Below are 25,713 nucleotides of genomic sequence, written 5' to 3' on the forward strand. Positions count from 1 at the left end.
GGCGAAAGACAGACTACACCCTGAACTGGTAAATTTCTTATATAAATCAAAATTATTATCATCATTTTTAACAGCCCCATCAGCGTTACGTTGTGTTAACCAGCACATACTCAAATGTTCATTCAAGTTGTCAGTGTGGGGGTGGGGAGTGCTTACAGTATGTTGGTAATGTACCCACTACGTAAGCCATCCATCCACCATTCCATTTTCTGAGCCGCTTATCCTCATAAGGGCCGCGGGAGTGCTGCAGCCTATCCCAGCTATTATCGGGAAGGAGGCGGGGTACACCCTGAACTGGTTGCCAGCCAATTGTAGAGCAATCCAGGGGGATTTCTTCAAAATAGAAAACTTGTAGTTTGTACAGATTAGAAGTAGCATACATTTTGTGACACCAGTCCTGGACCTTCTCTGACACACCTCATATACATTTTTGAACAAAATGAAGGAAAAGGCCTTCTGAGCACTCCCTAAGGGATTGGACTGATGATAATGAAATTCAGCACATTATGGTAATAAGTGCTGAAAACATTCCATCACCTAATCAGAAGCTCAGGACGTTCAGTAAGTAAGAGATGTTTGAGCGAGTGCTAAGGAATATGCACTTTGCTTAGTCCCCTGAAGTGCTGGAAAATGAATCTTACATAAATCCATCAATCCAGCTTTTCTCATATATTAGGTGGGTTTTTTGGGGTGGGGGGGTCTGTCTTTTTGGACATATTTTGCAGATTTGTATACAATTGATTATTTTATTGTGCTTTTCTTTCAACATTTCTATCAACGATTCCAAGAATCTTAGATGAAAAGAGCTGCAATCACTTAACAGTACTTAGAGCGCTTGCATCTCTTTCAGAGTTCAAATCTAGTAGTACTGGTGAGGCTGGCCAGGCACTTGAGGACCAACTCAGGCCTCTACGGCTTGCTCAAGCACACTTTCATTACTGAACAACAATTTCCTCCTGGGTACCAGAGAATGAGAGAGAGGAGGAAAGCACTCTTGAGACAAAGGGAAAAGGCTCAGGTGAGAGAAGGTGCAAATACACAGGAACGCTGCGTGCTCTTTGGGCGGATTATAACACTAGAAAACAGACAGAGTATCAGCAATAGTGCCATGAGAGTGGAATAGTGCACTCAAGGGGGCAGAAAGTGATAATAAAGACAACAACCGGATGGCAAAACACAGACACAAAATTTGGGGAAGACGGACTATAGACAACATAAAGAACACAGACAGGAAGGTTTAAAAACGACATAGACAGTGTGGGGTTGCAGTGAGAGAGAAAGGAGAGCCGAGCCAGGGAAGTCCAAGAGTCTATACTCAGATCAATGGGTGGCCTGTCCTCTGCTGTGTCTGCATTTCCTCTGGCTCACATAATAAGGCCTTCTCAGACCCAAGGCATGTGTGCATGTGTAAATGTGTGTGTGTGTGTGTGCAGGAGAGAGATTGTCATTCTGAGTTAGTAAATGACACCTTTGCATTTAGGAATGCTTTTAATATTGGAGGTCAAAGAGTAATCTTTGAGGGAGGATGTTTCTACCTGCCCCATCAAAGTAAAGCTTATCCTCATAAGCCAAATCACCAAATCTGAGTGTGAGGATAATAAACATATGACTGTCAGATCTCTATTTCTGAAAATGTGACATTATTTTAACGTCCTATGCAAGTAATTGCTTTGGAAAGGTCGGTTTGCTGTCTTTACATTTAATCTATTTTCATTTAGTAATCAGTTCCACATTGAACAAGTATTGTCATTGATTTAAAAGTGTTGCTTAGCATGTTTTCCTTCTAAAATGGGTTGGGAATACCTGTATATTTATCTGAGCAGATTATCTTGTAAAAATAGATTACAACACAAGTTATATAGGGGTGTAGTGAGTGCAGCACTGATTCAACGTAGAATACTGCAACTAATTTATCGGTAAGTTATGACCAAATTTATTTTTAGAATAATGATAAAGCACAGGAACCTGTTACATTGTGGGTTTAACTAAATTATAATGTCTTGTAAAAGTTTGTGAGTTTAATGCTAACACACACAATGAAATGCTATAGATGGACTAAGGAAACTAGCATCTCGATAGTTGTAAACTATTGGACTTGTTTTTTTTTCTTTACAAAAAAAATACAGAATTTTGGGTTGTGTTTTCTGGGGCTCCCTTCCTTTTTTTTCTGTTCATTTGGGAAATCCTGATTTGAGATGTACAAGTGTCTTTTGTTACGCGCCTGGTCACATAACAAATTAAACTCACAGAAAGCACCAATGTAATAGATATCTCCAGTGATGTCTGCCAATAGTCATATTTTTATCTGAGTAAATCTTTGCAACCTGCATCTCAGTCCGTCCCAAGGTTAGGAGCCACTAGGGAGGAGGAGGATCAGCTTACACTAATGCATTATGGCTGCAGGAAGGCACAAACGTGCGTGGCCGTCACACACTGTCCCACCCTATCTGACTTTCACTTTGTCTTTCCAACAAACACACACACATTGCACGTATTCTACTCTATTGTGCAACCTGCGAGTCGACCGCTTGAGGTCTCTGAGCAAATCAATTGTCTCCGAAAATAAAAACGGAAACCAATCCTTCGCACTCACAAGACCAAACTTTCACATTGAAGACAAGAAATCTGTGCTCAAGAAGCCTTCTTATCCACTTCTGTTTCATGTATATGATGGCATGGTGTGCTGTGATGTATTGAACCTAAATTATTTTTGATCTAATTTCTCAGGGCAGGAATTCATATCTATTTTTTTTTTGTGAGGACAAGCTTGCAACAAAGATGATTTCAGTGTGCTTTCTTGAGGCTATTTTCAAGCTGTGCAAACTATGAATGTTAATGCTGCCCGTTATAAGCTTTAAAAAAAAAACTTCCAAAAATAATGATCCCGAAGACTGCAAGTACACATTTCTTCTATTTGTTTTTTTTTAGGTCCTTGTGAACTCGATGTTTCGTTAATGTGCTAAGTGAAATAAAATCCTCCTTTTCCTGTCATGATACAAATCAGACTAAGCCTTATGAGTCAGAAAAGTTTCATTACATCCATTTGTTTCATATTGAAAAACTGTTATGCCTTAGGGAAAGTAATTTCATTAAGTCCTGTAAGCAAGCTTGGTCATTTTGGCTCAAGCTTGAAGGAAGTCACAATTCCTTTTTTTTTTTTTTTACAATATATATATTTTTATCCAATACATCTGACAACACAAGGACCGTACACGCCATCTTATCGTCATGCACTAAACAATAATATTTACCGAACCCAGAGGGAAACTTAATCATTGGATGTTGAAATTCACAGCCATGCACTAACTGTCTCGTCCCTTTGTGGTTCTGCCTTGATTAAAGATTTGAAAAATCTGGGATGGCAGCGATTGGAAGAAAAAAAAGAAAGTTGTCAAATAAAAAAAAGCAAGATAAAAAGAAGACAAAAGGTACAAAAATAGAGATGTGGAAGAGAATGATAAATCATTTACTGACATATGGGGGGTAGGGTCATCAAGGTTTAAATATTCATTATGGGTGTCAATGTCGACGCTTTAGATCTTGAGGAATAAAGATCCCTCAGTTCCCCATTTGATGTTTATGTTGCCTGAATTATGCATCAAAACAAATGTTATAAATACATTTACTTTTGTTTATTACTTTAAGAAGATGATCTTGAGTCACAATAATGGGACAGGCGCTTGAACAGGATTTTGAACCCTGTTGAAAGTCACAAAGATGTATGATTATGGCATAATCTCTTGGGAAGGCTTTTGCTCACCTGGGATCCTGAACAAAATAAGCGCTCCAAAATATGAATGGATGATCTATGTGTATGAGAAAGTAAGGATGTTGATCTTATCCTTCCTTTTGTGCATATTAAAACTCAGGAATGCAAAAGAAAAAAAAAACAATTTTCTATTAAAAAAAAAATCTTATTACACTTAAAATAAGACTCATCACCGAAAAAGTAACTTGTTTATAGAAAATGTCAATTTGTTTCAATCCAAACCTTTATTTGACAATTTCCCCTAAACTTCAGCACAAAAAAAAAAGGTCGAAAAAAGTGACAGTTGTTCTACTTTGTCCATGGTGAGTCTTATTGTGAATTTAATCAGATTAGTTTTGACTTGAAATAAGATGAAGATTCAGAATTTTTGCAGTGTGTTTCATGTTTACACGCCTACTTTTTTCCACTGGCCTAAATTTGCCTTGAGCCAGCCTTGCTCTCCTTGAGTAACTGTACCTTTTGTTCAGTCCAATCTATCCTGAAAGCCTGTCCCACAATGCACATGCTCACCACTAAACAGTCCCACACCGCTTTTGTATATTTTTTAAATAATGTTACATTTATGTCATTAACTTCATTCCATGATTCTGCTTTTTGTCATCATCATGACGTCTCTTTCGCTTCTTGATACTGTACACAAGCAAGCCCCCAAAATGATCTGCCCCGCCTGGCAGATAGCCATCCCCCTCACCTCCTCCTCCTGACTTATTTTGCCTCACTGTTTCTTTCTCCTCCAATCACTGCTGGGTGTCCTGTTCCCTCTCTCTCTCCGTGTGTGAGAAGCAGACCTCCTGACGTCTCAGTATTGATCATCCCATCTCCCTATCTTGCTATCTCACACACTCTCTCTTGCATGCTTTGCTTTTTGTCACACGCACACACACACACACACACACACACACACACACACATGCATAAGGGTGACAAGATAAAAGGATTTGTAGGCCCTGAGGCAAAGACAGCTAAACACGGGACCATAAACTACATAGTATGCCTTTAAAAAAACACTTACACCCTTGGCTACACATAAAAAAAAAAGTCAGTTTTATTAATTTACAAGCTTTGCATCAAATGATTATGTAAAGTCCAAGATGGTAACATACCACATAAAGCTGTAAAGAAACTGCGTGGTTTCTGTGAAGGAGCATTTACAGATCATATTTGCCTTTGGGGAGGAAAAACGTGACTTTCATTGGAAGAAGCTTCTTGCACAGTACTTCTATAAAAGACTTTATTCAAGTCAAGCCTTCCCTGGGAGTGCATCTTGGGACCAATCAGTTCACCATACGCAAACAAAATTGAAATAAAGAAATGGGAAAGGTCAGGAAGATGTTTGATCAGCTTTTCTTGACTCCATTACAGTAGACTACAGCTGCATGCTATGAAAACCGTGTGGTTTCCTGCAGAGATGTGAGACTTTGACAAGTGATTTCATGCTGTCTGCAAGCAACAAAATGTGCTGCTATTTAAATACTGTTAAGCATGACTGTATTTAATATTTTCAACTTGATTTAAATATAGGTGTGTGGCTGCGGTGCAACCTTGCTCACCAGCTGCTGCACTTTTAGAGGAGTTATTTATGGTAGGTAAATCTTAAGTTCATGCAGTTTAGAGTGCCATGATTTTTTTTTTTTTTAAATACACAAGGCAGATGGACAACATTTTTTTTGTGTGTGTCAGATTTTAGAAGAAAAAGAATGTTTGGAATGATCTAACTATTTTCAGATTGGCTTAATGCTTTTGCCCAAAATGATGCCTTTGAAGCTGCACATAATTTCCAATCTTGAACCACTGCAATGTGTGACATCACGTGAGAGCACAATAAATCTTGTGAGACCTCAGCTGTGAGTGTCAACTTATTAAATATGTGTCTTTTGCAACACATATTAAAAAAACAACAAAAAAAACAAACAAAAGATCTGTTCCAAAAATGGGTGGGAAAAGACAAATAGCATGAAATATTAATCACTGGCATGCGTGTGATGTATGTCCACTGCCATCTGAAGAAGGAACATCCACCCAGGGTCACCATACATGTTATCCTTGATAGCACAAATGTATGGTCAGAGTTTTCAAGTATGAAAAGGTTAGGGGCATCTCTGGGGTTACCCTGATTTGCATTGTGCCTCAATTATTAAAATTAGCACTGACTATTGTATTGTTTGTAGAGCTTTTTTACCTTTTCCACATTCATTTTCTGTTGTTATTTCACTATTTCCTGGTTGAGCCATTTTGAATCAGGGTCAACTGTGTGCCAGGAAAAGTTGTTAAATCGAAGTTGTTCTTTTTGGTCCCTTGGCCAAGGTTTTATGGAACTCAGTCAAGCAATTTCAGTACTATACTATGAAATAACTGAAAATAAATCAATCAATACATAACTTCCTTGTGCTTTGATTGTGGATAGTCAAAATCACTGCTCAATCATTGCAAACATTGTATCCCATCTGCCGAAGTCCCTTCTTCAAACTAGTAATAATTTTTTTTTAAACATAATTGCAAGCATCATTCAGGAGAATTAATTCCCGTTGGAGGCACTCCAACCCTCTAAACATGGTAGCTGAACTACACCGCACTGAACCTAGGAGCTAAAAGGAGGAGGTTGTGATGGATCAATACCTGGTGTGAAAAATGATGTGACTTTCAGCTGCTGTGGCCACATCAATCACATCATTACCATTAGCTCATCCCTCCGCACCAAACATTCTCTCTCTCTCTCTCTGGCAGCTCAGCGGATGCCCCATGTCACAGCTCCGATTTCAGCCTTCTGAAGTTTCCTAATTGATTGCAATTAGAGTCGGTGCTATGCAAGGGGGGGGGCTATGGCAAAGATTCTGAGAGAGAGTGTGTTTCATTTATTGTGTGTGTTGGGGAGATGTGTTTATTAGAAAGACATGAGAAAAAGAAAGAAAAAAGAGGGAGGGGAATAGAGAGAGATAGTGAAAGGTTGAAATCAATGAGTCTGTTGGAGTAGTGACCAGACCGAAAACAACCCTGGATGGCGAGGCAAATGAGGCAGGTGGGGGTGGAGTCAAGGAGTCAGAGAGCAGCACACTGAAAACACTCTTAATGGACAAATTAGATTTAATGGACGTGTGACATACATATTGCATGCCATATTCAGACATTGCAGTGTATCTGTCACATTATTAACCATATGGTCCTCACACTTTCCTAAATATTGATGGAAAGCCACCCACTGAAAGGGGGGAAATGTACATCACTACGCTTTGAAAAATAAAATACAAATACAATTGCAGAATAGTACATGATTTTACGCAGGGTGAATACTACTTGCTCAAGTGAACAAAAAACTATGAGGTATCATTAGAATGAAGCTCTGCTCCACTAACCAATAATGCAGATTATAAAGTTTTCATTTTAGAACAGAGTTTCACAAGTAAAAGGCAATACTTTATCCAACACTGTTAATCTATATCCAGATATCTTTACAGTACTGACATGTCTAACAATCAGCCTTATGTGCATACAGTTCAGATTTACAATGTTTAGCTACAAGTATAAGCTTGAGTATTAAAGAAAAAAAAATCTATGCACATTCGGATCAAGATGAGAAAAAAGCACGGACTGATTTTTTTTAACATCAAAATAATAGACAATGAAAATAATGAGATAAATTCAAGGAAAGCAGATAGGTGAGGAAAGTTGGAGCCAAAGAGTCAGAGATAATTTTTTAATAGAGAGATAAGAAGGGCAGAATGACAAAGAAGAATAACAATGGCGCCAAAGCCCCTTCCATCCTCCAAGTAAACGTACCCAGATCCTCCTTTTTGTCTCATTAAAATTCTTATCCTTTGTCATTGTAATATCAGCTTTACTTCTTGCAGCCTTGCAAACGCGCACACACACAAATACAGTGACATTAAAAGGCACAAGCATTGACCTCCAACAGCAACCAGGGCCAGCCAGCACAAACTCACACAAGTTTGCTAATCCCCATCAACGGATACACACATGCAAGCACTATCAATGTTTGTTGGAAAGATAGGCTCAGGTTTCCCCAGACTGGATTTGTCAATGTGACCCCAGCCACGCTGCCGTGGGTGTGGAATAGCAAACAGCTTGTCACAGCATCCAGTGTCTCGTCAGCAACACGGCGCCTCGCTTGCTAGCTCAGTGCTCACTTCTCCCTTGTCAATGTGGCAAGTCAATATTGTTAACTTTAATTCTGGCCCTTGCCTTGTCAGCCAACAGTATGAATTGAGTGGCTTCAAGCCCCAATGTGTTTTTCAGCATTTTCTAGCAAAAGCACAAGGTTTCGAAAATAGAGAAAAGCTCAGGTGGACGAAAGGCAACCTTCTATTTGTTCATATTTTTTTCAAAATACTTTCACCCAGAGAAAACATGGAAAATGTCACATTCTGTGGTTAAACTGTCACTTTTGGATTTACACTACTTAAGCCACTGTTATCAGTAATACATTTGCATTCTTGAATGGAAACATACTCTTTTAGTGTTTTAATGTTATTCTGCTTCATTTCCAAGTTCCTCAAAGAAGCCCTAATGAGAGCTCAATAAGGGGTTGTCTAATAACTGTGTTAAGGATTATACTGCATGAGCAGGAAGAACAAAGCACAAAATGTGCAGTAAAAAGGAAATTACCTCGAGCGGGGACAAAAACGGATTTTCCCCTTCTTCAAATAACAGCTGATCATATAGGTTTTATGGGTGAATTTCCCCCCCAAATTTGGTTGAATTCCAAGTCAATCTCACGGGCATTCCACTTTAGAGTTCCCGCTGTCGGGCTATGTCATATAAGCGAGGGCGCAGCTGGGTTAATACAATTCCTCAGTTTATGACTCCCTTGTCAGCAATTCTCGGTTGTGGGGACGGCGACTGGTGTGGATCTTAATTTGGCCTTGTCGGAGGGCACAGGCTACATGGGCACTGTCAACGCAGCCTGGGGTTCAACTGAGGGGGGGGGAGTGAGAGTGAGACAGAGATCATGCCTGTCAGCATCCTCGGGACTCTGCCCTTCTGGTATGATATGCTTTATCTTATCATGCCACGTCAACAGTGCTCAGGTCAGAGGTTGCCGTCAGTGATACTAATACTGACTCTGGAACATCGCAAGCCCCAGCTTGTCAAGAAAACAAAGACGAAATGACTGACATCACCGGACAGCCAATCCAGTATTCACAATCAACAACACGCCAAACAAGTACCACAGTAATAAAACTGGAATCAAATGAAGTGATTAGTGTTATCCAAAAAATACACAGTATATTTAGGGTAACATTAACAAGCCTTTCAATACATGATGTGGATGACTATGCGGAGCAAATTCATTACAAAACCGATCTTACAAACGTATTCACTGCGGACTCAATTTCATGAGCTCTCCACACGTCATTTTTTCCAAACAGAAATGAGGGTGGCGTTTTTTTTCTTACAAACTGAATTGAACTCATGGTGATAACCAAGCCACATTGTATTACAAAACAACGAATCACTCCATATGTTGTGTTGTAAGCACAACTAAATATTCTCATTCATTTACTTGATCTAGTTCTTTGAAAAATGGGTTTTATGATTGCGAGTACACTATAATAGCAACATGAATTTGAAAAAAAAAGAAAAAGCATGTCAGATGGGCACAGTGGATCAGCTGGTAAAGCGGTGGCCTCACAGTTCTGAGGTCCCAGGTTCAATCCCGGACCTGCCTGTGTGGTGTTTGCATTTTCTCCCCTTGTCTGCGTGGGTTTCCTCTGGGCTCTCCGGTTTCCTCCCACATCCCAAAACCATGCAACAATAATTGGACACTCTAAATTGCCCCTAGATGTGATTGTCAGTGCGGCTATTTGTCTCCATGTGCCCTGCGATTGTCTGGCAACCAGTTCAGAGTGTACCCTGCCTCCTGCCCGTTGACAGCTGGCACTCCCTGCAACCCTTGTGAGGATAAGCAGCAAGGAAAATGGATGGCTGGATAGCATGTTAGATGGTCCAATAACAATGCTGCAAATAATATTTGAAACGATTGCCGTGCAAAAATACCCATCTGATTAAAAACAAAAATTACACGATTTTAACTGCATTGTGTGAACTAAAATAGAAGCTGGTCCATTTTCTATGATCTTCACAAATCCCTGTCGAATATAATCACATATGTGTACTAAGCACTAGACACAGACTGACTGTAATGACGATTAGGGTGAGAGGGTGACGCCAAGGGATCAAAACAGGCACACACACATCACTAGCGACCTCACACACAGGCAGGAGATCCACACACTTGTACGGTTGGCACGGTGAGTCGTCTACAAAGCACTTTGCTGACCTGAATGCCATTAAGAGAGCTGCAAGGGTCCACAGAAAGAGAAGAAGAAGAAGAAAAGACGCTTCCCCATTATGTATTTACAGTAGTTCATTCTTTGAATGAACAATGGGAAGAAATTGTGAAAATGCCCCAAATTAGATTAGCTGATACCACCTAATAAGGGGAAAGCCATTGATCCTTTGAAATGAGGTTCAGAATTCCAATCTCAATAATATTAAAATTGATTCCGCTCTGAAATTATGCTTCACTATGAGTGCATTACAACAGTCATCCATCGACATTTTCAACTTCTTTGACATACTATGTACTGTATATAAGTACAGATACTAACTTTATCTCTGTGAATTTCCAACTGTGACCTTGTCAAACTAGACTCTGCTCCAGCAAACACATAAATAAAATATATGATAAAAAAATGCGTAAAAAAAAAGCGACAAAAAAGGTGTATCTGTTTCACTGTGCAGCTGTGTTATATTTATTGCTCACTTACATTTCACCACTGGCCATAAACCAAGGCTACAGCAGTTGTCAAAACCTTCAGACTAAAACTTTCAGGATAACTAAGACTAAACAAGCAGACTACATCTATTTTGGAATGATGGGTAGATAAATATTTATTTCTATTAAAAAAAAATGGGAGAGTGAACTACTACAAAGGTGGGAGGATGGATCAGCTGGTAAAGGGTTGGCCTCATAGTTCTGAGGACCCTGGTTCAATCCGCCTGTGTGGAGTTTGCATGTTGTCCCCATGCCTGTGTGGATTTTCTCTGGGCACTCTGGTTTCCTCCCACATCCCAAAAATACGCATTAATTGGAGACTCAAAATTGCCCCTAGGTGTCTGTCTCTATGTGCCCTGCGATTGGCTGGCAACCAGTTCAGGGTGTACCCGGCCTCCTGCCTGTTGACAGCTGGGATAGGCTCCAGCACTCCCCGCGAACCTCGTGAGGATAAGCAGCAAAGAAAAAGGATGGATGGACTACTACAATAGTTTAGAACAGCGATCAGCAATTTGTGACATGGAGTGTCAGTTTGAAATTTTCTTCAATGCGTGTGCCATTAGCAGCTTTATTGCAAAGTTAAATGATGACACAAAATATAAAACCATTTCCAATACCGTATACCCAGATACAGTACATCCGGCTTCTCATACTTTGTAATGTAATATGCAATGCCATAGCTTGTTCATTCTCTGAGACTTTTAACTACAACTTTGAGGCGGCTAGCTTGTTTACGATACCCGGAAACACCACCCCCCAAGTCCTAAAGGTTTTCTTATGACATGAATGAGAAAGTGGTCAGCAGTTTAACTCCCAGGGCGCCCGTGTTTATGCCATGGAGTGCCACCCGTGACAAGTGTGGCAAAGTTGCCAACCCCTGGTCTATGATGTTACCCGACATATTTAAGACCTTTGCTGAATTTCATGTACTTGGTGTCAGTAGTTTATTCGTGTATCTCTGTAATTGGAGATTTGTGACCGCAGACCATTTCAAGAAAAAAAAAAATAAGTTTTTTGAATAAATGTCTGTAGGGGGAAGGGGGGGTGGAAATATAATTTTTTATAATTATATGTGGAAACAGTAGCCTCAAATGACGTGTTTTCTTCAAAGAAAAAAGTAAAACCCCAGATTATACATTTTCCTGAAACCACATGGTCAGACGAACTCCTTTCGGAAAATAGTTTCTTGATTGGCGCTAACAATGCATTATCTCACTTGTGTATAGTCTCCCATTGTACCACGATTCTCGTCTTTTTACACAGTCGCTGAAAGGTCATTGACGAAAATGTCAGTCAGTCTTCTCAACCGTTTGGTCTCGGTTTTTCTGCATACATATACAAGTCAGTTATTACACGTTTCACCAGCGATTACCATTAGCATAAAACCCATTTACAGCCAAGAATTTCGTAACTATGAAGTAAATGTCATTTTTTTAAAGGTCAAAAGCAAACTTTTTGAACAAGGCCAGAGCAAAATACACAGAAGGACTGAAAGTGCCGTGCATTTAGCAACTGACTTTTATGTTTTGCAAAACCCAAATAAGGTCAACCTTCTTCAGCAAGATCTTAAAACATTCAATTTATCCTGTGCAAAAGCTTGGTCTGACTTATTATGCAAACAGAAATGCCCGTACAAATTACTATTTTTGTAAAACTTAAGTGGCATCTGTTAAAGTTGTCTTTTAAGTGAATAAACACCGAGCATAAACGTTCAAAGCATTGCGGCAGTCCAGGACTTATGTGAATGTAACCTTACAGACTTTGGCAGTCAATATGGCAACGTGGCATCGGCATGCATGGAATCTCGATAGATTGCTTCATGTGTGTCCACTCTGTCGGACAGGTGTGCGTCTGTGCGTGTGTATGTGCATGTTTTCTGGACAGAGCAACTCTAGCTGCCTTCACTGAATCTTTTCAACACCCGCCATCTTACATATGCGCGCGCACACGCACACACACACCACACACACACACACAAACATCAAGCCACCCACCGCTGACACATACGTCAACATGGCCACGAAATGCAGCCACAGACAGGCGGCTGACACTGAGGCAGACGTGACACTGACGGGCCAGTGGAGGTTACGACACTCTCGTTGGGACCTCCGCTTAAATCAAATGATACAATTCTTATTTCTAAACAGGATGTCAAGTGCAGTGTCATCAAAATGTAAGGCCATTTCTCTTCATACAGTATTGACAGTGTCTTTGCAGTGTTTTGATCATACTGAGCGATGTTTCCAATCTGAGCTATCATGTAGCCTCATAAGGCACCCAAATTACTGTTCAACATGAGTAACAGCAATAAAGCCCATAATAATGAACATTTTATTAATTAGTATTTTACTGTTAGAACTCAAATATATCATTATTCTCTTTCAAAGTGTTCAGTGTTGCATCATATACAACCTCTTTATGTTTTATATACATACATAAATTGTTGTTACTAACACCAGTGCAAGAGAACAATTTATGGCTTTGTAATACTAAGATCTGTAGAACAATGAGAAAATTACGCAGGTTTAGGGATAAAAACACAACCGTATCTTAACATATTCATAAAAAAATTACCTTAGAGAAGATGCAACGTCAGCACGATCCTCTTCTTCACCCTGTTGAATAGAAATCACAACATTATCACAACATTATTTAAAGGATTTGAACAGCAAAAAAAAATCCCTATTTAGCCTGGCAAAATTCTTTCATTACCAACATCATTCATTTAATATTTGAAATTTCCTTGGACAAGCCCTCATCTCCTGCGATTAAAAGAATCATTCCGAAATACACCAAAAGTGGGATATTTTTTCAATTTGTATACAAGGTTATAAAAAATGAATACATTATGCTTTAAAAAAAAAAAAAAAAAAAAAAAAAAAAACTAAGGTTCTGACACACACACCCTTGGATCTGATCATTATAATTTTCTTGGTCAATTCCTGTACAAACAAGAGCCATATGCAGACAGGTCAAAACCTAAATGCAATCTCGCAGAATGAGTGAGGTCTTCTGTCTGCATTCATTTTTTTTTTACCTCCTTCTTTCCGTCTGGCTTCCATTCGCTCCACCTGCCCATCATTCTACAGCCAGGGACAGGTGAGCCTATTACACGCTTTTCACACTGTCTGCTACCATGCACAAGCACACACGTGAAGACACACGCACACACTCACTCAAGCACACGAGCACTTAGCTCACTTCATGGTAACTTAGCATGCAACACGCATCAACCCAAATCGTCCGTGTTGTAAAACGGCTGTTGCTGCAGCCACGTCACAAGCCTGATGAAGCAGTCTGGTGCCGGATATTAAAGCTGAAATAACTCTATTACAGCAGAATAGCCAAGGTTTAACTAGAAGAGCTACAAGAGGATAAGATGGGCTGAGCCCTGAAATTGAGCATTTGAGATTTAAGAGGGAAAAAAATCCAATTCAATAAAACTTCAAATGCTGTCAGCCAGCGGAAAAGTCAAACGTCCCAATCAAGTCAGTGAGCAGTTTTTCCTCTGTGTCGGTCTGTCCGTGGTACAATGATGTGTGTGGTTAGCATGCCTGCCACCCAGCAAAAGGTTGTGGGCTTAAATCCAAGCTCCAGCCTTTCTATGTGGAATTTGGATGTTCTATCTGAGCCTGCATGGGTTTTTCGCAGGTACTCCAGATTTCTGCCACATTGCAAAAACATGTAAGTGATCTTATTGGAAGACTCTAAATTGCTTTTGCATATGAGTTGGACGTACTTTTCTATATGGAGTCAACCGGTATAGGCTGCAGCTCCCTCATGACCCTGAATAGATTAGCGGTAGAAAATGAATGGATGGCTGGATGGATGGATGGATGGATGGATGGATGGACTAGTTTCCCCAAAACATTTGTCATTTCATCGAGGTCTGCAGACCAAATGTTTCATGTTGTCCCAAAGAGTTTTGTAAGATGAAGTGATCGTGGCCTCATTTGCCAAACTTTGCAACAATATGTTTTGTCATTTTTCTGTACATTTTAATTTACTGTTCCTGGATGATGTTATTTATATGTTTATATGTTATATCACAATTTATTTTATGTTTAAAGTACCTTGGTCAGTCATAGTTGGAAAAAAAGATATTGGTTTCTTGGTTTGTTATTGTGTAGCTTCCTAACTTTGTGATGTATATCCAGCCATCCATTTTCTTAGCCGCTTATCCTCACAAGGGTCACTGGGAGTACTGGAGCCTATCCTAGCTGTCAACGGGCACAAGGCGGGGTACACCCTGAACTGGTTGCCAGCTAATCGCAGGACACAGAGACAGACAAGAGCCGGACTCACAATCACACCTATGGGCAATGTATAAACTTAAATTTCTTTTCAGGTTGGTAGTTATTTGATGAATGATTTGCACATCGTACATTATGGTTTCGTAGTACAAGAAGTAGCTGAGAATTCATGTTGATGAAGAAAACATTTAAATGCATGAAAAGTATTTGAATCAGATATTGAGGTTCACAAACGCTATCACTAATTTTCATCAAAATCTGACCTAGTTGACAATCTACAGTAAATCACAGCAGAACAAAAATCACATTGTGTGTACATTTTTTGTGATATAAAGATAATGTTATGTCATATGACTGCATGCCTTTATAAAGCCATAAGCCTTGAACGCTTTTGCTCTCTGGCTGCTGTTTACCTTCATTCAAACCTTCATTCCTTGGTGCCAGCAAGGCAGGAAGGAGAAAAAAAAAAAAAAAAAAAGAGTTGCAGGTGGCATGCTAACACTCTGGTACAGCAACACCTTCTGGCTTTCTAGCATCACCTTTTATAAACACACATTATCTCAACTCAACTCTACTCAGCACGGATGTCTTTTGCATGCACCAATACATTCATATTCATCTTGTTTACTTCAGACTTAATTTTTACAGCTCAGCACTTGTTCAATCCTCCAATGACAGGACATAAAAAGGTCACACAAGCAAAAAGCACAAAAAAAAAATAATGTGCCAACATAAAACAAACAAGCAAATCAGCAAAAGCTAGTCCCTCAGGCCAATGCGTAGTCCCTTGAATGGAAGTTGGCAGCATTAGTTGGCTGGCCTAAAATTATTCATAGAGAATACATTATTTTGCAAGAAAATAGCAACAAAAAGAAATGAAGAGCTAAATATATAGAAGCAAAGTAAAGAGGGGATTAAAGCAGATCGGCGCTAATTACACTCTCAGACATCTCCTACATCTTAACAACACGCCAAAATCTGTGCTCCCCCCTAATAGTCAGTCATAACTGCAGCGTGTGTGGAGTATTTCTGTAAGGGCAGAATTATTTTTGGGTTCAAGCAGTGAATTGATTATGTTGACATACAAAAGGGATATAGGAGAGATTAGAGCTAAAATGTCAGAGTGGTTTAAAAAAATGTATGAATGTGTGAAACAAATGAATGCTCTTGTGTGCACCTGATGATCTATTTTCTAATAAATATGCAGTACATGTGTTTGAGTGCCATGATTTCAACCCTTATTAAAATGTGTGTTTTAGAGGAAGAAGTTGAGCTGCATTTGATTGTAGTATTTTGTTGGATCTTTTGCTGAGACCAAAGCTTCATTAGGAACCAGACTTAAAAGCAGTGCTCAATATATGGTCAGAATATTGGAAATGGGCCAAAATGGGCTCAAAGCCAGCAAATCTCATCTTTTGATCATGGATCCCCTAATGCGACATCCGACAACCTGGCGAGGCGCTAATTCAAATGAAATTCAAATGAGAGCCTGTTGCTTTCCTAGTATCAAAGTGTATATACATGCTCTACTAAAATCAAGCACTAATTAAATACATCAAACAAAAACTTGAAACAACTTAATTGAGGTGTTTTATCACCATGCTCCATGACATTCAAATAGATGTCATGGCAACAAATGGGAAAATAATTGTTGTCTTTAACGAATGCACTTTGCTTTCAGAATAGGCGATAGAGTAGACAATCATGAGGACATTTGGGGGAATAAAGGAGGGGCCGCTACAATAAATCAATGAACCATTGGAGCCACTAAAGTACAGTGCACTGCACAAAAAAAAACTCTCTCTCTCTCTCACTCTACATATATATATATATATATATATATATATAGCAGTCATAGGTTGCTAACAAGGTGAACAAAATATTACAAATCTCAAGTACTATATATAACTTAACTATATAATCACAACAAAGTGTCAAATCCAATAGCATTGTTTTGTAAGCTAATCTGAGAATTGTCGCCTTAAGTTCAAAAGTTAAGCGTGATATTTAACTACCGCACCAATCTGATTCATTTTCCTTTCGTACAGTTGCCTGATTCCATTATAGTGCAGTACAATGCTTCTCAAGCAATATTGTATTTTTACCATGTTTTACAACTTGGCTGAAAAAACATTTCAATCATTCCAGAAGCAGTAAATGTCACCATTTCCAATTTCAAGAAAAAAAACCCATACTGTATAAGGAGCATGTGTGATTAAAAGTTGACATTTGAGATATGTGAATATATGTTGACCTGATAAGAGATATCAAATAACTCGCGGGTAGACCGTCAGCTGCTAGTCAGTCAGGAGCGGTAAAAAAAATATTGACTTAAATTAAATATATATATATATATATATATATACACACACACACACACAATATATATAATATAAATAATTATAAATATATTGTAAAATGAATTTTATATCATATGGTTAAAATAGAATAGAAAAGAATAGCTCACTTGGAAAAAGGTCAACATTGAAATAGAGTGATGGAGACTAAATCATTGGGGTCTAATAAAATTACAAACCTATCCTACAGATGATTGAGCTCGTGTGAGAGCTGGAAAGGACTGAAAAAAGGGGAAAGGAAAGACAATTGATGTTGGTAAAAATGTAACTAATAAGGGAGAACCAAATCACGAGGTCAAGTGGATCGATATCTGCAAAGATCAAAAGGGGTTGACATTGTGAAAAGTGGGGATTGAGCAAAAAACAAGGAGAAATGGATGAAAAGTGTCTTGAATGTCTCCCAGAAGAAGGGGGAAGTAATTTGAGGGCTGGCATCTGTAGCAGAGACTGACAGTTACAAAAATGGCATGAAATTGACATGAAAATGAGGGGATGCAAGGGGAAAAAGCCAACACGCAAAGGCACCTGAGGCTTGTTAGGGCTTGGGAGAGGTTGGCTAAGCCTGATGAAATACCCGCCACCTTATCTTTGACCGTCAGACTGCTCACACATTTGCTGTGAACACATAATCTGAGATTTGAATAAACATGAAGCAAACACGGGGCATCCTTTGGCCACAGAACATGTTAAGAAGATTGGCAGACAGCTGTTTGGGACCACTGAGTCAGATATCTGTTCTATGCTTCGTCTGTTTGTGGATTGTGATCATGTGTGGATTGGGTGCAGACGATAAGGGAGGTAAATGATCGGCATTGTCTTGATTGTGTTTGGTTAATAAATTAAATTAACAATCATTCAAATCATTACAGTGTTGGAGGAAAGATCGTCTGAAACGCTGACATGCGCTCACGATTCCTCGTCGAAAGTTACTTTTGAGCCTTTAAAAATGCAGTCAGCAACCCATTTTTAAATTACTCAGACAACAATAAGGCTATGCATTCCCTGGAGTTTAACAGAAGTACCCTTTAGCAACCGTTCAGAACTGTAACGGGTTAAATCCAGAGGTCAAATTTTGAGAAATGCATGTACATGGAATCCTAGTAAATCACATGCAACATGCAAACCAAAACCATGCACAATCTGTTCTACCGAAACCCTAATTTAGTTTTCTCATTTGGGGATATTGGCAAATTTGTGGTAAAAGTTCATAAAAACTATATTCTATAACAACTTTCATGCACAAATTTTCAGTTTCTTGTTTTAAGAAAGGGAACCTTTTCAGCTAAATGTCCATTAAAGTTATCCCAAGCATAGTGACAGGGCTGTGACAATACATGACCTGCAGGTTTAAGGCCTCGTGAAGCCCTTTGAGGTGGTCTTTTTAGAAGATCAGATCCCGATAGTGAAAAAAGTAGTATAAGAGGTATCCTGCACTAAATCATTGAACGCTGCAGTCATGTCAGACCAGAGCCAATTTGCTGTCAGCAGAGGTTGCAAGAGGTTAGTTAGGAACCATTTACTGAGAGGCCAAACAGGTTGGTCGGATAGTCCATGGACACATAAACCCACATTGAATACAGTTCAAATCCAAGTGGGAGGGAACAGCTCAACAACATATACTGTAAAAGATATACCGTATATTCTTTATATTTTTTAACCAATGCTGTTAATTTAGGGCATCTGTGGTAAACCTTACATTAGGCAATGGGCTATTATATATCAGTTGAGTGGTGTACATGGATAAAGTTCACCTCATCCGAAAAGTACTGACACCTAAAGAAGATGAGCACTGTTACATTTACAATATAAAACCAATCACCATCATCATTACTTTGGCCATGAGTCTGGGGCATAGATTGGATTTTTATTCCCTGGTTTCTTGACGCAAAGGCAATGAGAGGCAATCTAATGATTCAATGATCATCTAAAACCATAAATGTTAATTAACAGCCTTGGCTGCTGGACATTCATTTATCTGAAAGGGAGGATCATAAAAATTAAAAAATATAAGAGTATTGATACTATATGTCAAGTCTATGTGAAGATATGTGTCTGTTTGCGTGTGTGTGTGTGTGTGTGTGTGTACGTGTGTGTTTTTGCGGGATTATATGTGAACCTCCACAACACACCAAGGGCATGAGGTAATGAAAGTGTCCCAACGGCTTTGCTGCCCTTCGCTAATACAGGCCGTCAGCACAATAACGAGCTAGTTACTCCATGACAACATAATGAAGCTATACAGGGTCAAAGTCAACAATGTCAAACCGTGACCCCCTAATTGAGAAGTACCCACATAGATAAACAAAAGAGAGAGACACTTTAACATCATTGTGTAACACAAAATCCATGGGGCACGATTTGAGTAAATGGCAATTTCCTGTGATATCTTGAGTCTGCTAGTCGTGATGTTAAACTGCTGCTTAACAGAACCACTGACACAAATAAATGATTGGCTGACAAAATCAGAGCTAACAATATATTTTATTTGGTCAAAAAATGGGGAAAGTTCTTATTTTTGGGAAAAAAAGGTGAGTTGTGACCCATTACCAAGCTTACCAGGTTTCCTCATGACAGATATGAGGTAAGCCACAAGAAGTGTAGCTGCCTCGTGCTTTAGCTACCAGTTTATGACGTTAACAAATAAAAAGCAGCTCAACCTTTGGTTAACGAACGCCAGAAAAGCCGTTTGGTGATAAATCAAACTCTGATGAGAAATGGCTTTTGAAAATATACTACGTGCTTTCAGTTGAACTTCTTTATTGTTCTTGACATCGATAAAAAATGGGTCGCAACTTTGTAACGAGAAAATGCGAATCTCTGGGTGATCATTTAAAAGCAACGGTTTAACCCATCAATGGTATTTTACGAGGCTAAATGAAGTGGTTCTAGCGTCAATGTAAGTTCTGGTTGCTTTTAGGGGTACTGAATAACAAGCCAAAGGTTCATACATTACTATTTTGAAGCATTGTAAGACTTCAGATTATGTCTGATCGGACGAGCTGTATCTTAAAACAATTTGATGGAGGATAATTCTCACACTTCTATGTTGATCCCGCTTGTTTTCAGTTGGGTTTGGTATCTTGCTCAACAACCACCTCAGCAGCTCTCTAGTCTACTGACATCCTTCAAACAATCACTCGCATTTTAAGTGCTTGCAACTGTATTCAAAATTTTAACATACTCCTCAACTGCTACCCCACAGAAGTTTTAAAGAAATTAAAGAATATATTTGCCGCGATAATCTCCATTGATTTGCTCCTTCTTTCAAGCATCTAATCTTTATGAGTCTTAGAAATCATTGCATGTCAGAGGAAGCCAAACAATTAATGTACTGGAGATGACTGATGATTTTAGTACTGGTCATTAAAGAGGATCTAAATAGAGGCGAGTCATAACTCTTCTTTTCTGGTTTCAATTTCTCCTCTCCCCTCAACCCCATCTATCAACGTATCCATCTTGCCGCATTTACTCACTTTTCCCTCTCCCACTCGTTTTCCCACATATCTATCTAAATGTAATGAAGGACATTTCAGGTTGGTGTAGCATCCTGACCATAAAGATGTTTTACAGCTTCCCCCCCCCCCCCTTCAACCCAGCTTGTCCAAACAGATATGAGAAAAGCTCTCGTGTCAGAGTCATGGTTCAGTGGTTTCTAATTATGTGCTCTCTGTAGGAGCTCGGTCAGAATATTTCATAGAGACCTCTGAGAGCAATAAGACAGAAGGGATTGAAGGACTGAACGAAACACTGAGATTTCTAAAAAGTCACCATGGGAGTATTGGGACGAAGTATCACATTTCTTCACGGAATTTTGTTGCTTTATTGTCGCTATGGCTGAAAGCAACACGATAGCAACATTTGATATCTTGCGTCTTCATCTTTCGAATAGAAAACCCAGTGCTTGGTCAGTGCACATATTTCCTATTGCACAGTGAAAGTTAAAAAAAAAAAAAGAAAAACGTTTGCCTTCCAGTAACAGTACAATAATTAGGGGAGCTTCTTGACCTTGCTAGTACAGCTAAATTTGCCCACCTAGAGCATGCACCCTTAGGAAGATGAAATAGTACAGAGTCTCTTCTCAGAGCCCTTACATGAGCGGTGTCATTAATGTTGGTGTGCTCCTGCCAGCTGTAATATTTCCTGCGATCATTAGACCATCTGGCTCTCTGTCACCTCACTGTCTCTGTTTCACTACAAAGTCAATGTCAGTCCATTCTATTTTCTTATTTTGTTTTTTTAATCGTTTTCCCCATTTATAGTCCATGGTGCCTCGATGCTGTAAAGTCCGAGAGGTCATGTAATTTGACTCAAAAGTGGCACATAAACTATTACTATTTTTGTGGGTTTTGTGGGAGAGGAACATGTAAAGAAATAGAAGTTAGAGGTTTCATGACTTGTGTTTAAAATATAGCACTGCTGAACCTGGAGTGGACCAATGGTAGCCATTGTGAAGAGCAACCAGGATCAGCGGCAGGCAAATATGGCATGAATAACACTGATGGTAAGTGCTTAAGTTAAGTTGTAGTACTAGCAAGTACAGCTTTTCTACCTACCTTCTCATTCAGTATATTGTCTGCACAGAACACATTTTTGGCCTATGGAGGAGATTCTTCTAAAACTCATTCAGCATAACCGATAACTGACTGTATTGATAGTAACATGATGATAATGTCAGATAATCACAGATGAATGATACTCGCATGGCATCTGCAAAACCCCGACCCTTAAGACGATACTTTTTGTTAAGAGGACCAGCCATAATAAAGCTATCACCGCCTCATGGAAGGAAGCACTCTGCTTCCAAAAAAGAAAAAAAAAAAAAAAGAAAAACACATTGGGGCTGATTTGATTGGCCATGATTGCTGCCAGCCCATACACCCACTGCTAATGTAAATAATTAAATGTTCCCTGCGTCTCACATGTAGGCCTTTTTTTTTTTGTCTCATGAGATTAGGGGGCGAGCAAGGAACAGAGTTATGACAATGAAACACAGCACACTCCATTATGTCCTTGGAAATTCATTTAAACCCAACTTTACTTATTTAAGGAGAGCAGAAGAAGCTCCTATACAGACGTACCACAATCAGAGTTAAATCAAACAGAAAGCAAACAGAAACGATTGGATTTCATATTTAATGGTGTTTTCTTTTTAAACTAAATTAGCAATGTACACTTGAATACCTTCAGACTGCTTATGATATAAAAGTAGAGGTTTCCAAAAATATTGGGGTCTAGTGACAACAGAATCTACGCTCCAGCGAGATTGTACAACTGTTTTTAAACCAATACGTGTACATCATTGTGCGAATTGTAATTCTAGAGGAAGTCCCAAACCCCTCGAGAGTCTTCTATTTTCAATATACAATTAGAATACAGTGGGAAATAGAGGTTCTCTCCCATTAATATTCATAATCTTTCTTGACTGAGGTTATCTGTGTTGTACATTATGTTTAATAATCACAGACATGTACCAACTTCCCAAATAAATTTTACTCAGGGGTACCTTTATTATGTTTTACACCATACTTTCATCCACACAGTTTCTTGAATAATGGTACTGATATAACACTGACACATAATTGAAATAATTTACCAACGACTGGGGATGATAAATCAGTAGATATTGCTCAGCTCATGACATACTTAAGATGGGATGGACATAAGCAAGGAAACGAGGAGGGTGTGGCGGTCACTCATCATCCTAATATTTAGAATGTATGCTTTGTCAATGAAAGTACCCACCATAAGTTTTACTCACAGCCAATTAAAAAATGAAATTAAGCTCCTCATGAACTCTGACTCAGCAGTGTTCTTAGACAACTCAGTAAAGTGTTCTTTTACTTTGGTGTTAATGCTGGTGCAGCACTGAAAATTTGGGATTATTTTAATTAACACCCTACAGCCAGTCAGGATGGAGTGCAAACCAAGGCCACCGCTATTAGAGATTAGCCCTGAGAGAATGACAGTGATGCAAGAACATGCTGCTTTTTTTTTTTTTTTTTTTTTTAAATCTAACTACCAAGAATCATTTTTAAATTGATTTTTATTTATATATATATATATATATAATATATATATATATTTATACTAGCTACAGTATTTTTATTAGTGCTTGACTTGACTACATTTGCCTTACATACACATTGTACTCCTTATAGCCACATTTAATGTGATGTTGGAAGTTTTCAACTCTGCTCTCCTCTGTAATTGTAAGATTTTTTTTTAATTCAGTTTTAATTCATTGTGACAACTGCCTTGCGATGTATCCCAGAAACTCTCTGATGCTTTGAACAATATTAATTGTCTGCAGTGATGTAGCTAACTTGTCCACATAGCCTAAATTTTGTGCAGAAAATCTCAGATGGAAAAGTCACATTGATTTTACCATTGCTAAGTAATATCCATGGAGATAGATGACATATGTCTGTTGCATTAAGAACTAGATTTTCTGATTGTTCTAACATAACTGTTCTCATTAACAGCCAATCTCAAATTTCATATGGCCGGTATGAAAAAAGGAAATTTGAGGCTACATTGTTTAAGTCTAGAATTAAAACAAATTGCGTGTAGTAATGGAGAAATATACCAATATTTAATCTGTCCCATATGTACTCTTGTTTAAACAATTCGTCTATTTGAAGTACCAGTAGTGCCATAAACATTCACAAATGAAAATGCCAATTCAATTTCAACGCAATGTTAATACACTGATCATGAAGCATTACCACAGAAACATAGGTCATAAATACACAGATGAATAAACAAACATTCAAGCAAACGTTGAGGGCTTCAATGTGGATTTTACAATTAAACAGTTCCCCCAAATAGGGGTATTTGAACATATTAATCTATGAGTTTTATTTAAGAAACTCATTGCTCCAATAAATCTCTTTCCACTCCCATGACATTCATTCATCCATCCATCCATTTTGTACCGCTTATCCTACTTCAGGGTCACAGATGAGCTGGAGCCTGTTTTAGCAGCTTACTCTAGTCAGAAGCAGGTACACTGTGGATGGTTGCCAGTCAGCTGCAGCACACATGGAGATAAACAACCATTAACGCTCACATTCACATAACACAAACTAGAAGTCGTCTTACAGTATATGCGGAGTGAATACCATTCAAAAGTCCTTCAACAAAACTTTACCAAACAGGAGGCAAAACAGGGGTCTCTGACATGATGAGCTTCCTCTCATCTTACTTTCCCATCCTTGGGGACACAAAATGGATGCAATTCAATATTTGTCAAGCTCTAAGGGAAGCAATATGAGGGACCATAAAATGTCTATGACCAATCATACAGTGTATTAGGAATGTGTTGAGAGGGAATCAAGGAATTTGTGATGGGGAAGAGAAAGCTCAATGTGTGACAGAAATTGATTGATTGTTCAACATACCATCATAATGAAATCTAATCCGTTGATCACATGCTTACACAGTGACATGTCATGTATTTTTCACCCCCTTAATCACAAGTACGCACACATGTAATGCTCTTGAAAAAAAAATGTGTTACTTTACTGCTGTTTTTCTGGATGGGGAGGGGAGCAGTATTGTACAGCTGTCATGACTGACAGACAATGACATTTATGTGACAAACAAAGTATCATGAAAGGGTTGAGACCCGTTGGTTGCGCACCACTGCCGGGAGTCACCGAGAGGAATCAGAGGACAGATGGAGCTGTAAACGCTACATCTGGAGGCAGAAATGGCAGAAGGCTAGTATGACTGCCGCCTCTGGGCACCGAGCTGATGGGTCGATTGGATTTTAAATGTGGCTTCTGAAAATATAATGAACACTTGGGTGGAAGAAAAGAACACTGAGCTAATGTTTTGGTTTGTTTTTTTTCCCCTCTAAAGTAAAGGTAAGTTATTCAATGTCAAAAGACATTGTGTGCATACAGAAAGTGCCCTCGATTGACTGGCTATCAATTGAAAGAGTACCGCACTTCTTGCCCAATATCAGACAGGATATGCTTCACATTACCCATGACACAAATGAGGAATATACCATTTTATATGTATAATGCAGAGACACAATAGAAATGAGAGAATGTCGCCACGTATAACAAAGTCCCATAAACGAAAATAAATGTTGCACACAACAACAACAACAAATTTAAAGAGTAAGGATGAATGTGGCAAGAGGTATTGTGGCAATATCCATTAAGTGACAAGGGATATAAAAGAACTAAAATACATATCCCTAATGAGAAGAGCAGATGGCATATTCTGCCGGTGTTTGGGCCAAGTTGTTTATCCACAGGGCATTAATTTGTAGCATTGTACAACTGGGGCATTTCAGGCACTTTTTGAATGTGCTGTCCAATTTCTCAAACGCATTGATGTTACCACAGTGGGAGTAGTACTCCAGAAATGTATTTATTTATTTATTTATTTGGGGGGGGGGGGTCTGTGTTAAAGAGCCTCTCATTTAAATTTCCTACCTTTAGGCCAACCCACTGTGAAAAATACTGTGTTCCCATTCTATCTGCAATAAACCAACTGCTAAAGTGTATCGTACAAGGATTTTCATGT

At 38.9% G+C, this 25,713-nt stretch overlaps 1 protein-coding gene across 7 annotated transcripts in view; it reads right to left on the reverse strand.

Annotated features, from left to right (window-relative positions):
- cntfr (ciliary neurotrophic factor receptor) overlaps window positions 1-25,713 on the reverse strand; it is a 283,752-nt gene that overhangs the window by 153,086 nt on the left and 104,953 nt on the right. For 4 of the 7 annotated variants that reach the window (XM_061801928.1, XM_061801931.1, XM_061801929.1 and 1 more), the window contains one exon: window positions 13,137-13,177. The exons of 1 other annotated variant lie outside the window; for it this stretch is intronic. The gene's annotated coding sequence lies outside the window, so the exon portion shown is untranslated. Of the gene's footprint in view, window positions 1-13,136; window positions 13,178-24,107; window positions 24,203-24,293; window positions 24,386-25,713 lie in introns of all 7 variants that reach the window. 2 more of the 7 variants (XM_061801930.1, XM_061801933.1) reach the window with 1 other exon arrangement.

This window comes from Syngnathoides biaculeatus, chromosome 17 (genome assembly GCF_019802595.1).
Source record: "Syngnathoides biaculeatus isolate LvHL_M chromosome 17, ASM1980259v1, whole genome shotgun sequence".
Lineage (NCBI taxonomy): Eukaryota > Metazoa > Chordata > Actinopteri > Syngnathiformes > Syngnathidae > Syngnathoides > Syngnathoides biaculeatus.